This window comes from Octopus bimaculoides, chromosome 1, assembly GCF_001194135.2.
Source record: "Octopus bimaculoides isolate UCB-OBI-ISO-001 chromosome 1, ASM119413v2, whole genome shotgun sequence".
Classification (NCBI taxonomy): Eukaryota; Metazoa; Mollusca; class Cephalopoda; order Octopoda; family Octopodidae; genus Octopus; species Octopus bimaculoides.
Window position 1 is genome coordinate 127,169,610 of NC_068981.1, and position 14,423 is coordinate 127,184,032.

The 14,423-nt window shown below is 38.3% G+C and overlaps 1 protein-coding gene across 1 annotated transcript in view; it reads left to right on the plus strand.

Moving 5' to 3' along the window:
• LOC106872769 (uncharacterized) overlaps nucleotides 1–14,423 on the plus strand; it is a 229,765-nt gene that overhangs the window by 35,309 nt on the left and 180,033 nt on the right. The gene's annotated exons all lie outside the window — the stretch shown is intronic.

The window sequence follows — 14,423 nt, forward strand, 5'->3', positions numbered from 1 at the left end:
TATATATATGTATATATATGTATATATATATGTATGTATATATGTATATGGATATATATGTAATACTTTGCTTGTGCTACGTCCTCACATTTGTTTTTCTTTTTCTTTTTTTCCTGTTTTTTTCAATTAATTGTATATATATATATATATATATATATATATATAAAGAAAAATAGGTGCAGGTGTGGCTGTGTGGTAAAATGTTTGCTTCACAACCACTTGCTCCCAGGTTCTGTTCCACTGTGCGATTCCTTGCACAAGTGTCTTTTATTACAAATAGCCTTCCTCAGTTGAAACATTTTAAGATATTTTGAAATGTTTTTAACTGAGTAACATCTTGTGCAATGGATCATTTTCCTAGTATATATTTCACAAACCTGAGACATCTCTATTAAATTATTTCAAAATGTCACTATTTTGTCTGACTTCATTATTACAACTTACGTGACTTGATTCCATTACAAACTAGACAGTCCAGATTCCACTTAAGCAGGTATTCTAACAAGGATTCTGGATAGTTTGTTATATTTGACTCGTGTCCAAAATTCTGGTATTATGTACCATCTCTTAGTACTCTTTTACTTGTTTCAGTCATTTACTGCGGCCATGCTGGAGCACCGCCTTTAGTCGAGCTAATCGACCCCAGGACTTATTCTTTGTAAGCCTAGTACTTGTTCTATCGGTCTCTTTTTGCCAAACCGCTAAGTTACGGGGACGTAAACACACCAGCATCGGTTGTCAAGCGATGGTGGGGGGACAAACACACATACATATATATATATACATATATACGACAGGCTTCTTTCAGTTTCCGTCTACCAAATCCACTCACAAGGCTTTGGTCGGCCCGAGGCTATAGTAGAAGACACTTGCCCAAGGTGCCACGCAGTGGGACTGAACCCGGAACCATGTGGTTGGTAAGCAAGCTACTTACCACACAACCACTTATGTGCCTATGTATATAACAAAATATATATTATGATGGGCTTCTTTCAGTTTCCGTCTACCAAATCCTCTCAAAATTTTTGGTTGGCAGATATTTACACATTGTTTGTTATTGCTATTGCTTTATCTAAATATTTTCCTATGTTTTGTAGTTTTTGTTATTTTACAAGGTTTTTTCTTGTTTTTGTTTGTTTTAATTTTCTTTTTTTTTAAATTTCCCTTAGCCTGTTTTCTCTTCACAATGGTTAGTGTGTCATTGTTTATATCTATCCCACACCCTGAATGTGTCATTGTTTGTTCCCCTTTTGTAGTATGGCTAATTCATTAACTAATTTTTATCTTTCTGTCTCTTTCCCTTACTTCCCCTCCATTACTTGCACTGTCTCCAGTGCTGTATTATTTTCTTCCTATTAGACACTCATTCAGTTTTGTCCCACTAACACACACACACTATTTGGCACCATTTCTATTACATATTTTTGCTACTATAACCGAGGCTACAATCTCAAATACTACTGTAGGCTGCCAGGAGGGATTTATTTTGTCATAGCAGAGTAACATGCCATGCCATGTCCACTTCGAACCATTATTGTGCGCTTTTTGAAAGAGCTAGTTAGTTGCAGCTCAGCTGGTGTAATACACGAGCATGATTCTAAAATCAACTAAAATGCAACTTCTGGAATCATTTAAGCTGCGAAGGGCCATCCTTTAGTAAGTCTGTTGAAATTCTTGTCATCCAACACTCGCAAATGTACATTCTGTTCCTACACATTTTATTCAACATTTACTTAAAAATTGTAATATCACTTACTACTGCTTGAACGAGAGTGTTACCTCTCCTGAAATAAAGTTTGTTGAGTTCATTCATACATTCGCCTTCTGACTTTCCTTCAATATTCTAAACAAAACTCATAACGGAACACTCCAGACAACTCACTATACTACCAATCAACTATAACAATAATATTGATGCCTCTGTGGTGTCACACAGTCACCTGGAAATAATAGCCAACTTCAAATTACAATTTACTTGTTTTTAAAATAAAGGACACACTAGGTTATGTTGTTCTAGATATGCTGAATAAATGACAATCTGACCATGGCTAGAATGCCAATGAAACCATTGTATATCCCATCACACCTTAGGCTTCTATCTGTCATTAATGACCATAGATAAAGGTTCTAGTTGTCCACCCCACTGGAGCAGCATTGTCTGTGACTGAACAGTCCAAGGCATAAATGGCAGTCTCTGCAGCACAAGCTATACTTATGGGCTGACCTGGTGCTGTCAGTTCCCCCTCTCTGGTATAGTGTGTTCAATAAGATCCAAGCCTGGGCAGTATGACATGGAGGACAGTTTGTTGCCCTTGCAGCATGTGTCCTCCTCTTTGCATCTCGGATGGATCTAAAGGAACAGCATAGCCATCACAATTTGGCACCGGCATCATCACAAGAGTTGCTAGAGTTAGGTTGTAAACAACATCGAACTGCCTCAGGGGCTCCAATTCCCAATTTTTCTTTGGGGTGTACACCTGAAGCCTATCCTATGGATGGGTATAGCTACAAAGCAATGGTGGTTTGGAATCAGGGCTTTTCTTCTTCTAGGTGGGTTCCTTCCTACCACCAGGTTAATGAGTTTCATCTGCCTGACTGACTTGCTAATTAATCTATAGCTGGGACCCTAACAAGTGCTACTACTCCAGGTCTGAGAAGACCTGTGGTCAATAGTGTTTAAGAGGTGGTTCCACACTCCTCAAAACCCCGGAGGTCCTGAACCAAAACCATGTGCCTTCATGCCCTAGATACACAATACTCAAGAAAAAGAAACTGTTATCATAGCTGGAATGCCATTAATCATAGAGAAATAGGGATACTTTGATCACAGGTTTGCTTGATTAGGGTTGGTCTGGAACACAAGAATCACATGAGCCAAGGGGAGTATTTCTGTACAGTTGCTCAAGTTGCTAGAAATAGCAGCCAAATCTCCCCCCCCCCCACCAATTACATGCTACTGTTTTTGAGAAGAAAGGAAACATTGGATTATGTTCTCCTAGATACACTATATTTAAATAAAGGACAATATCATTATGGTTGGAACACCATTTAAACCATTAATATATATCACCACTACAGCATACTACACTGCATGAAATAATGAGAGAGCCTCTATATAGCCACTCCATGGCAGCCAAACCAGTCATCTTAAAAAAACAAAAGAACCCATTGGATAAAGTAGCCCTATTCACTTTTAAAAAGATGGAATGGTAACGGCCGGAGTGCTTCTGATCATAAATCTGCTTGATTAAGGTTGATCTGCTCACCTGTCTACTTCATACCAAGGAGTACATCACCTCATCACAACTATACACACACATCTGCACTACAATACAATAACTGTTATGACTTTGCGATGAATCTTGACTGGCATCCTCGCTGTACCCAGAGCTGGTTATCCAGTATATTCATCCATTTTAACTCAAGTAAAATTTAATTGATATTTAGCTGCTGTTTCTAGCAGATTGAGCAAACTGTAGCCTGCAGGCTGCATGTGGTTCATAGAACTTTCTGAATGACACACCAAAAAAAAAAAATTATTACCTTGATTTTTTTTTTTGTTTTTTTAGTGTGGCCCACCTGATGATGAGCCATGTTTCATGTGACCTGCTTCTCTTTGCATGACATAGGTTTACAGAATTCAAGATAAGACATGGCTGTGCGATAAGAAGCTTGCTTCCCAACCACATGGTTCCAGATTCAGTCCCTCTGCATGGCACCTTGGGCAAGTATCTTCTACTATAGCCTCAGGCTGACCAAAGCCTTGTAAGTGGATTTGGTACACGGAAACTGAAAGATGCCTATCATACATGTATGTATGTGTGTGTGTATCTATGTTTGTGTGTCTTTGTGTCTGTGTTTGTCCCTCACCATCACCACTTAACAACTGGTGTTGGTGTATTTACATCCTTGTAACTTAGCAGTTCAGCAAATGAGACCAATAGAATATGTACTAGGTTCAAGAAATAAGTCCTGAGATTGATTTGTTTGACTAAAATCCTTCAAGGCCATGCTCCAGCATGACCGCAGTCAAATGACTGAAACAAGTAAAAGAATAAAAGAACAAAAACTTCACAAGAACCATTCTAGCTACTAGCTACTTGTGAACCATTCTTGATGTAGCTCGAAAGGTTCACAAGAACCATTTTAGCTACATCAATAAAAATTTTGACTCTCCATCTCTCACTTCTCCCCAATGCACAAAGTACTCAATACCTTCTTCAAAAAACTACACAAGCTTAATAGTAAACTATGTATTAGGTCACAAAGCCTATGTAGTATGCAGTCATAACAAATCAGTAACATGTCATTTCCTGTGTAGAGTATCACCAGATTCCTCTTAGCCATTCATTTTCATTCGTACTTTTTTGACCTTCCCAAATCTCCTCAGGACATTACTACTGTTTCATATACAAAGAGCATTGCACTTGTATCCTTTGGCTCTTCAAACACACCTGCATGCCAACTCCATTCTTACATCAGTCACTCAAAAATCCAGCTTTGAAATCAGAGTTAAAAGTAGTACTCACTGAAACCTCTATCCGTTTCCTTTCTGATAATACAAAAAAAAAAAAAAACATCAATTGCAAACGACAATCACATGCAACATATCCAATTGACAAAATCACAAGGATTTACATACATCACATCTGCAGTATTCACAGCAGATGTAAAATGTGTTGTTACGAAAGAAAAAAATTCGCATAAACGTACTTATGGTACATACAAGTGACGTATTTGACTAACAGGAAGAAACAACTATAAATGATGTGTAAGCAATAAAACTGATTCATCATAGATTATGATGTCAGTTCTCCCTATCTTCAAAGGCTTCACACCATATTATAAGAAATTACTAAACTGTTTACTTTTTACCAAATCATGCAACCTGTACACCACTCTCACAGACAATGTGCACCTGTAAGCATCTTAGTCTGTCATTGCAGCAAGTTAAAACCTTTTGGCCATATCCAGCCAAAATATTCTTGTTTTATATTTAAACTGGTCAGATCTGGCTTCTCACACCTACCCTACAATGTCATTCTAAAAATAAACAATTACATCATCAAAATCTCAAATCTTTGAGATAAAGCATGATTATTTCAAAACAATGAATATAAATAAGCTTTTATTTATATTGGCATTCAGAATAATCTGAATGCCAAAGGGTTAAGCCCAAACAAATACACATGTACAACAGTCTGGAACACTACTACAGCAACATCAAAAGAACACTATCTCTCTCATTCAGTCCAGATAAAAAATATAATAAATACATGAAATCAATAGTGTTATTCATCCTAAACATTGTGTTGGATTACACACAAACAATCCTTAAGTGTAGAAGACTTGTAGCTGTCACATTTGAAGCAAATTTACCTTTACTCTGCCTCTGTTGTGGTTACTTCCAAAATTTACCATCGTACAGAACAGTGGAAAGAGTACAGATTGCTCAGAGTACAACAACTGCATCGCTGTACATTGTATGCCAGAATGTACAGTATGAATGTACAAGGCGACGAGCTGGCAGAAACGTTAGCACGCCAGGTGAAATACTTAGTGGTATTTCATCTGTCTTTATGTTCTGAGTTCAAATTCCGTCGAGTTCGACTTTGCCTTTCATCTTTTCGGGGTCGATAAATTAAGTACCAGTTACGCACTGGGGTCAATGTAATCGACTTAATCCCTTTGTCTGTCCTTGTTTGTCCCCTCTATGTTTAGCCCCTTGTGGGCAATAAAGAAATAAGAATGTACAGTATGATCCTCAAGGAGACAGAGATATGGCACGTTCAGAGCTATAGATCTATGGATTTCACCCACACGTTTGGTTGACTTTCATGCCAGAGTTCCATTTTATCATAGTTGACCTAGGATTATAAATCAAAACTTCACCACACAATTCCAGACACCAAACATCTCTTACTAAAGATGGACAAAATGCCGCTAAGCATTTGCTAACATTTTTCCCAACATGTGCTAACAATTCTGCCAGTTCGCTGCCTTAATAATAGTAATGACGATAATAATCTTTTCTACTTAAGGAACAAGGCCTGAAATTTTGGCAGAGGGAAGTAGTCAATTACATTGATCCCAGTGGTTTACTAGTGCCCTGAAAGGATGAAAAGCAAAGTTGACCTCAGTGGAAATTGAACTTAGAACGTAAAGATGGACAAAATGCTGCTAAGCAAAATGCTACTAAGCATTTTGCTTGGCATGCTAACAATTCTGCCAGCTTGCTGCCTTAATAATAATAATAATAATGACTACCATACTGTTACTACCTTAATTATTATTACCCCAATCAAAAACAACTCTATTGCAAATTTGAAATAGTAGCCAGATCTCTTTTTAATTAAGGTTTTCAATTTTCAAAAGAGAATGGCACATTAAATAATGTACTGTTATCTATGCAAGCATTCAAAAAAGGGATGGCACCTGAGATGGACAGCAGCAGCAGCAACAACAACAGCAACCACTCCATTTCTTAAAACTACATCTTGAGAAGACCTTACAGAAGACCTCTTGCAACAAGCAACTATGTTATTGACTGTATGTTGTTCTCTTTAACTAGCTGAAGACATGGCCTATCTGGAACACTGGATAGCAGATAAAGGGGATTAAAATCTGAGTTGGATCCTCAGTAAACACTTTTGTGAATACCAACTATCCAAAGTGTTTATCTGTAGATGGTTTATCTTAAAAAGAAAGAGGAAAACTATTTATACAAGCTGAAATTGAAACTTGGTCTGAAGAAATGCACATAGTTTACATTGAAAAAATATATTATAATAATATTATGAATTCATTTGTATTCATATTAATATTAATATTTATATTCATTAAATGTATTCCTGTGTTGCATGGAGCACTGAATATGTAAATTCTTCTCTGGTTATTTAAACAAATGTGCATATGCCAGGGGAATGATACACAACAAATTTATGTTACCAAGAGATGCAGGTGTAGCTGTATGGTAAGAAGTTTGCTTCACATCTACATAGTTCTAGGTTTAGTCTGACAGTATGGTATCTTAAACAAGTGTTTTCTACTGGGCTGACAAAAGCTTTGTGTGGATTTGGGAAATGGAAACTGAAAGAAGCCCGTGGTATATGTGTGTGTGAAGGTACATGGCTTAGTGGTTATTTAGCTCATGATTGTATGGTCATGAGTTTGATTCCTGGTGGCGTATTGTGTCCTTGAGCAAGACACTTTATTTCACGTTGCTCCAGTCCACACAGTTGGCAAAAATTAGTAGTACCTGTAATTCAAAGGGCCAGACTTGTCACATTCTGTGTCACTTTGAATCTCCCTAAGAACTACGTTAAGGGTATGCATGTCTGTGGAATACTCGGCCACTTGCATGTTAATTTCATGAGCAAGCTGTTCCATTGGTTGAATCAACTGGAACCCTTGTCATAACCAATGGAGTTGTTGTTGTTGGCACTCCGTCGCTAACGACGTCGAGGGTTCCAGTTGATCCGATCAACGGAACAGCCTGCTCGTGAAATTAACGTGCAAGTGGCTGAGCACACCACAGACACGTGTACCCTTAACGTAGTTCTCGGGGATATTCAGCGTGACACAGAGTTGATTGGAGCAACATGAAATGAAGAGCATTTTTCAAAGGTACTTAGTATTAGTGGAGGCGCAATGGCCCAGTGGTCAGGGCAGCAGACTCGCGGTCATAGGATCGCGGTTTCAATTCCCAGACCAGGCGTTGTGAGTGTTTATTGAGCAAAAACACCTAAACCTCCACGAGGCTCTGGCAGGGGATGGTGGCGAACCCTGCTGTATTCTTCCACCACAACTTTCTCTCATTCTTTCTTCCTGTTTCTGTTGTGCCTGTAATTCAAAGGGTCAGCCTTGTCACACTGTGTCACGCTGAATATCCCCGAGAACTACGTTAAGGGTACACGTGTCTGTGGAGTGCTCTGCCACTTGCACGTTAATTTCACAAGCAGGCTGTTCCGTTGATCGGATCAACTGGAACCCTCGACGTCGTAAGCGACAGAGTACCAACAACTTAGTATTAGTTCAGGAACCAAATATTAAGTTCATGAGCCCAAACCCTTAATCTTAAGGCCACTAACCTTCTAAACTGGTAATATGTAATAAAAATAATTGTAATAAAGTGTTCTCCTGATGAGCCATTGCAATTAGGCATCCAAATGCATGTGGAACATACAGTGCTGAATTCCAAATAGCTGCAATGGAGAAACCTATGTGGGTCAGGTCAGGTGTGGGGGCATGTGCTGTTGCAGCAGGTTGCTGCATTCATCATTTGTCAGTATATTCCTGGGTCCTCCTGGATGACCTGTCAAGCAGAGTCCCAGTCAGTTCCTATCTCCTCGAGATACCTCCTCATCTACTGTAACTATGTGAAATGTTGTCAACCACTCTGAGCCATCAACCCAGCCAGATCCTCAGTGAAGAGAATATGGTAAGCTGAGTCTAACTTGGAAAATCAAGCAACATGGTTAAACAGTCTGAACTGGTGCTCCTGAATCATACAAGTAACAGGACGCATCTCAGGATATGTAGGAACTAAATATTTATACAGGTATTTATCTAAATTTCAATTAAAATAAATTTAATTAAGGTAAAGGTAGTAATTGTTGTTATTGTTTAGCCCCAAGTCATCCCTGAGTGAGGAAACCTATGATCAAAGGCAGTCTAACCATGACCTTCAATTCAGGCATAACGTAATCTGGAAGTATACTAATCCATGTGACCGTCCTTATTTTTATTTTTAAGATGTTAAGTTGTGTTCTATTTCTGGCCAGTTGAGTGATCACGTAGACTAGAGATGGCATTAGTGATGGTGATGTGCCTGCTAAAGTGGTGAATGAAAAAATATTACTGGTGCTAATGTTTGGTTGTCTAAATCGAATTGTGATGTTTCTTTCTCTGTTGCCTTTACATATATATATATATATATATATATATATATATATATATATATATTAATGATTAGCAAGAAAGCTCCACTTTGCTACTCCCTCCTCCCTATCTTCATCATCTTCATCATCAGTTATCAGCCCCACAGTTACCTACACCACCATTATTATTTGTATCCTCATCATCCTCATCATTATTTAATTCTCATCATCACCAGTCTGCTGTCTACTTTCCCCGTGTTTCTAATCAAAAAGAAAGAGAAAATATAATAAAATTAAATGAGAAAGAATACAAAATAATAAATCAACATCATCAAAAAAAAAGCTCCTATAAATTTATAAGGCTCCAAGAAAGAAAAAGAAACTTAAGTGATATAGGAAAGTATTCTGTGACCTTGTCTTCCATTTTTATTGCTCAGTTCTTGGATTGTATCCAAAAATAGAGGGTGTATTGTATTGAGTGTAATACTAATTTTTTTTCTTCCTTTTTTTTTCCTCTTTGGCAAACTTCCATAGCGTTATATAACATTCTCTTTTCAAGCCAATAATGGAGCCTCCATGCAGTCATTTAACTTGTTAGAAATAGCAGCCAAATATCCCTCAAATCGTACATGCACTACTGCCATAGGGAATAAGAAATGTTTAACAATGAATGTAGTTCTTGATACACTGTGCCTTTTTTTATTCTTTTTTTTACCTTCTTTTATCTTAGTCAGAGGAGAGGTCAGTACCCCTGATGTTTTTTCAGGGCTTCTGAAATTGGTAGAAGAAAGGAAGGAAAGAAAGCTGACTCTTTTGCAGGGCTTCCAAAATTGGCTGGGAAAGGAAGTTAAGGGAGGAAGACTGACCAGAGTGTCTGCAACGGAGTGGACTTAACACAAAACACTGAGGGCCAGATGGCATTGATAAAACAGAAATCAAATAAAGTCCTGATCATAGGTCTACTCAATGAAAGCAGACATACTTTCTACCTATTGCTTGTTTCAGTCATTAGACTGCAGCCATACTGGGGCACTGCCTTGAAGGGTTTTAGTTGAACAAATTGACACTTATGACTTTTTTTTTAAAGCCTAGTACTTATCCTATCAGTTTCTTTTGTTGAACTGCTATGTTACGGGGACATAAATGCACTAACACCAATTGTCAAGTGGTGATGGGTGGGGAGACAAACAGATACAAAGACACACACACAGATACATACATATATATATATGGTTTCAGGATCAGTTCCACTGTGTGGCACCTTGGGCAAGTATCATCTGCTATAGCCTCGGGTCGACCAAAGCCTTGCGAATGAATTTGGTAGATGGAAGTTACCATCATGTGTGTACATGTGTGTGTAAGTGTTTGTGCTTCCTGATATATATATATATATATATATATATATATATTGGCATTAGGAAGGGCATCCAACTGTAGAAACTCTGCCAAATCAGATTGGAGCCTGGTGAAGTCATCTGGTTTCACCAGTCCTCAGTCAAATCATCCAATCCATGCTAGCATGGAAAGCGGACGTTAAACGATGATGATGATGATATACACATATATGACAGGCTTCTTTCAGTTTCTGTCTACCAAATCCACTCAAGGCTTTGGTCGGCATGAGGTGATAGTTGTAAACACTTGCCTAAGGTGACCTGCAGTGGGACTGGACCCAGAACCAGGTTAAATAACTACTACAACAACAACAATAACAAGATTATTTTTTTACCCCTAGATCATTAAAACTACCATATTGGATGACATATAAAACTCAAAAAAGATTAAAAAATAAAAAGTCACAGAAAAATCACCTCAACTCCCATACGTGAGATTGAGCTTTATTACATGCATTAATAGACTAACATGTGGAGGCGCAATGGCCCAGTGGTTAGGGCAGCGGACTCGCGATTATAGGATCGCGGTTTCGATTCCCAGACAGGGCGTTGTGGGTGTTTATTGAGCGAAAACACCTAAAGCTCCACGAGGCTCCAGCAGGGGATGGTGGCGAACCCTGCTGTATACTTTCACCACAACTTTCTCTCACTCTTACTTCTTGTTTCTGTTGTGCCTGTAATTCAAAGGGTCAGCCTTGTCACACTGTGCCACGCTGAATATCCCCGAGAACTATGTTAAGGGTACATGTGTTTGTGGAGTGCTCAGCTACTTGCACGTTAATTTCACAAGCAGGCTGTTCTGTTGATCGGATCAACTGAAACCCTCGACGTCGTAAGCAACGGAGTGCCAACAACAACAACATAATAGACTAACAACTTTCCTCCTGAATATATGCTGTTGAAATTGAGGTGAATGTAATATACTCATGCATTTTTTATGCCATCAAATATATATATGTATATATATACCAATGCTTCTAGTTCTCTGTTTTCAGAATATCTGTCTAATTTTTATACAACCAATGTTTTATTTTCACAGTGGGTTGAAGAGGTCAATTATGAGAACAAAAAATCTGTTTACAATGTTGACTTGATCGTATTCAGTTTTTATATAACCCTGATAATTTTTCTTTTCATGATGTTATCAAGCATGGATAATGTTTTTAATTTAATTTAATTGTATGTATACATGTATGTTAATGGACTGTAAGTGAAAACATTGCTCATCCCAAAAATCAGTGGCAATAAATATAGACAGCACACACACACACACCATAATTCATTCAGCCTAACCCAAAACTGGCTGTAAGTTTCATCAAATGTGAAGCCATTTCATCTGATATATATATATATATATACTGGAGTAAGCACATAAATGTGAAACAAGGTGGAAAAAAGAGTACTCAAATACCAGAGGTAGAGTAATATACTTTATTCTAACAAAACTGTCCACTGAACGGGTATGTGAAACTCTAAGTAACAATTTTTGTGATATTTCTGCTGCTTTTAATAAAGTTAGGAAGGGCATCCAGCTGTAGAAACTTTGCCAGATCAGATTGGAGCCAGGTGCAGCCTTCTGGCTCACCAGTCCTCGGTCAAACCATCCAACCCATGCCAACATGAAAAGTGGACATTAAATAATGATGATAGATAGATAGATAGATAGATAGATATACAAGGTCTGATTAATAAATATCCAGACTGTTGCCATAGTAATGAAGCTAAAGCATGTAGAGTGAAGTCATTTGGCGAAGATTGACCTTGAACTCTGCTGTGCATGCACACTGAGTTTTAACATTCTAGCTCACTTCCGCTGTTTACAGCAGTGCTTGGAAGGAAGGTGTGTTGTGTGTTGTGGTTTAATACAGTTAAGTTGATTACAGACTAATATTTTCATGCATATATTTATGAGATACCAATTTCTAGGCACAGATTTCCTGTCTCAAAGCTGAATTTCTACTCCTGTAGTCTTTGCATAAGAAAAATGCATCCTGGGATATACCTTCATCTCATCCATTAGTATAAAATGGTAGCATTGCTCTGTTTGCATACATACCTTGTGATCTCAGAAAATATTTCTTCTGGAAAGAGCTGATGAATATATTCAACAGGTATTGCTTCTAAGCTCAAAGAGCCCACATTACTAATGTGCAGAGCCCACATTACTAATGAAAGCATCAATACCATGATCAAATGCATGATCACTCTACTTCTGTCCTAAATTGATAAATCCCAGCATCATTTTGATCAGTAGTGTATACAGATGACAAATATTTTTTCTCAGTCCAGACTCTCTTTCTCTAATTACTATATTAGACTTCAAAAGTTAATATATATGTACATACATATATCATCACCATAATTTGATGTCCAAATTCTATGCTGACCTGGATTAGATGGTTTGACAGAATCCTATCAACCAGAGGACTGCATTGAACTTTAATGTCTGCTTTGGCATGGTTTCTACAGCTGGATGCCCTTTCTAACACCAAGCACTTTACAGAGTGTACTGGATGTTCTTGTGGTACCAGCACTAGTGAGGTCACCAAGTAACTTACAAGACAAGACACCTTGACCAAGCAGTTATGTAGAGAAGTGGTGTTGAGAGGATGAATATGGTAGAGGTACAGGAACAGTGTCTTACTTCAGAGGAGAAACAAATGGTGGTGATGAGGTGTCAGGGCATACTCTCAAGGTGCAACAAAATGAATATAAGAAAGAATAGGGACAAAGAATCAGGAAGGGTTGTTGAATATATTTGCAAGAGGGTGACAGATGTCTAGAGATGAGCTTAGAAGTGAATGCAGCATATGGCGAATAAGAGTAACAGCGCAGGAGTGGCTGTGTGGTAAGTAGCTTGCTTACCAACCACATGGTTCCGGGTTCAGTCCCACTGCGTGGCATCTTGGGCGTCTTCTACTATAGCCTTGGGCCGACCAAAGCCTTGTGAGTGGATTTGGTAGACGGAAACTGAAAGAAACCCATCGTATATATGTATATATATATATATATATGTGTGTGTGTGTTTGTGTGTCTGTGTTTGTCCCCCTAGCATTGCTTGACAACCAATGCTGGTATGTTTATGTCCCCATCACTTAGCGGTTCAGCAAGGAGAGACCGATATAATAAGTACTAGGCTTACAAAGAATAAGTCCCGGGGTCGATTTGCTCAACTAAAGGTGGTGCTCCAGCATGGCTGCAGTCAAATGACTGAAACAAGTAAATGAGTAAAGAGTTAGATCAATGCTGAATATTTGTTTGGGTGAAGTGAAGGAAATAGAAATGGGTCAAGGAAGAGATGATCTGTGGTAACCCAAGAAGGGATTTAGCAGAGTGGAGAGTGGCAGTATAATAAAATAGTTGATGGATGAGAAATAAGGAGGTAATGTGAAGTATGGGGGAGAGGAACTCAGAACACAAAGACATGCGGCAATTACCATAAAGTATTTTGTCCTACCTTCTGGCCTAGTGGTTAGAGTGTTGCACTACAATCACAAGATCATAGTTTTGATTCCCAGACAGATCAGGTGGTGCATATGTTCTTGAGCAAAACACTCCATCTCATGTTGCTTTACAGTTGCTTCAACATCTGATGTGTGGCACATTGTGCACCTGTAGAGGCAATGTTGATTTGATGGAAGAAGTGAGCTAATGTACAGCATAAACATTTGATCATTATCAACAAATCATCTGTGCAGGTTATTCAGCAAGGAACTACAGAATCATCATCTGTCATCAATGACAGGAGAGTCTCTGTGTGTGTGTGTGTGTGTGTGATGGTGTTCTTTTAATTTGTTGTTGCCTTTGTTACTAATACAACAAAGAAACATGACCTTCAGTCTTGTAATTATTTCTTTATATTAGAAAATTTAAGCTGAATATGCCATCAGACATGCCAAGTATCTGATATAAATTATATTACATACTCTTTACTCTCTTTTACTTGTTTCAGCCATTTGACTGCGGCCATGCTGGAACACCGCCTTTAGTCAAGCAAATCGACCCCGGGACTTATTCTTTGTAAGCCTAGTACTTATTCTATCGGTCTCTTTTGCCGAACCGCTAAGTGATGGGGACATAAACACACCAGCATCGGTTGTCAAGCAATGCTAAGGGGACAAACACAGACACACACACACACACACACACA